The sequence below is a fragment of the Gavialis gangeticus genome, unplaced genomic scaffold, assembly GCF_001723915.1.
Source record: "Gavialis gangeticus isolate Ggan-Ray unplaced genomic scaffold, GavGan_comp1, whole genome shotgun sequence".
Taxonomy (NCBI): Eukaryota; Metazoa; Chordata; order Crocodylia; family Gavialidae; genus Gavialis; species Gavialis gangeticus.
Window position 1 is genome coordinate 17,071,712 of NW_017729019.1, and position 2,138 is coordinate 17,073,849.

A 2,138-nucleotide genomic window follows, 5' to 3' on the forward strand; every position below is an offset into this window, starting at 1 on the left:
CAGCTGGGATGCTGTGAGTGAGATTGGGCTCTGCAGAGGTGGGCTGGAGCTCCTGAGGGAAGGCAGGTGACTTGGACAAGAAGTTGTCCATGCAGCTTAATGTTAGCATGACAGAAAGGCACTGGATCCCAGAGATCTGGGTTCAACTCCAGCTCTGCCGCAGTCCTTCTGTGTCCCCTTGGGCAAGTCACTTAACGTCTTTGGGCTTCAGGTACCCATCTATAAAATGGGAACAGTGGTGTCTCCTGTTGCCCACCCTGTTGTCCATCCTGCCTATTTAACTAGTATGGTGCTAGCACTATCTTTTAGAATATTTATATGCAGCACCCAAGACAGGGGTCCCATGTGCTAGATTAATACAGCCCCTAGCACATGGGGCTCCTGGTCTATGGCTAGGACTCCCAGACACCAATGCAACGTAGATAATCACTTTGATACTCGCTTTGAAATAGAGAGTGATTGGGTTTTGGGACCTGGTACCACTGCACTCTCATTCCCTGCTTTCACAGGACCTAGGTAATTTGCTCTGTGAATAGCCAGCTAAAAACAACCAACCAACTCTTTGCTTCTATGGGGCATGGCCTTTTCATTAATAAGCAAATGCTTCTCTTTAGTGAATGAATCCATTATCAAGCCCAGCCCTGCTTTAAGGTGCTTTTGTGCAACTGCCACTGTAAAATGATTATCTCACACAGCATCCTCAGGAGGCAGGGGGTGAAGTATCATCTCCAATTTACACTGTCAACCAGGTCCTGATGCTGCCTGGGCAGCACAGGAAAAGTGACAGGCTTCAAAGCAGCATTTCCCAAGAGCAGAGTCATGCTTGTTCCTTGCTATTCTCTAGGTAACCGTATTAGTACATGCTGGGAATTCCCTCTGAACCCTCCTGGAGGCATTTTCAAGAGGGAAACGTCCACCTCAAGTACAGACAGCAGGAAATCCCAATTGTCTCCTTTCTCTTGATGAGTGCGTCCTCTAGGAAGCGGCATCAAAACTTTCCTTCTCTGGCTGCTGGTGGTGGTAAATGCTAAGGAAAGGCTTCCCAGTGGGACATTGCCAATAGAAATTCCTATGCAAACACTCCCATTCTGGGCTGTTATCTATAGGAAAGCCCATGAAAACCTGCCTCCTCTCACTGGGGATTTCAGAGCAGTTGATGTTTTAATTCCTTACTTTGCTGTTTTAAGACAGCACCCTCAAACACATTTTAAAAACCATCCGATCACACACAAAAGGATGTTATGACATCCTCCCCATCCTCACAGGCTGTAGCACTCCAAAAGGAAGCTCCTGTCTCCTGAGCTGTTTCATACCAAAGGGTTTTTTGTGTGTGGCTTTTTTTTTTTTTTTAAAGAAATGCTTCGTGTTCCCAGCCAAATCAAGTCCAAATCCATGAGTCAGTCCAGAATCATCCAGCAAACAGCCTTCATACCCACCATGGGCTTCAGATATTTCCAACATTTTTTGGCAGGCATCCACCATGCAGTCCCAAGCCTGGAAGCCTCAGGTTCAGATGTCCCCAAGTTTTGCCTGCCCTCAGCCACATGGCACAGGAGCAAGCTGGTGAGGATCCTCCTATTCCCATAAATTGGGCATTAAGTCCTAACACCTCTGCGGGTACTAAACCACGCCAGAAGAACAGTTATCCCCCAGGTGCTTAAGGAAAACTGCCTTCATGGACCCAGATACATAGCAAAGTTCAACAGCCAAACAGTTTAGGCCCCTCTGGCTGCAGAGGCTGATAGTCTGTATTCAGCCGTGCCTGCCCACTCCCTCCCTGGCATGGGAGAGGAAGCGCACTGAGGTTAACTCATCACATCAACTCGCACAAGAATCCAGCCTGCTGTCCCTTCTGTGCTAACACCCATCCTGGATTTCCATTGCAAGCCCCTTTTGATTAGACTGTAAATGAAACAGATACATAGCACAGGATAGTAGGGAGTCAAACTGACTGGGCAACCAGGAGAGAGATCCCTTTCATGGTCAGATGGTTGGGTACTTGCAGCTGCACACGGGCAGGGGCTGTCAAGCCTGCCAGCCAGGAACGGAGAGTCAGTCCTGGTGGGGAAGCCAGAAGTTTGGAGCTTCTTGGGTGCAGACGACTTGGATGGGCGGCTCCCAGCAGTGAGAAGTCTTCT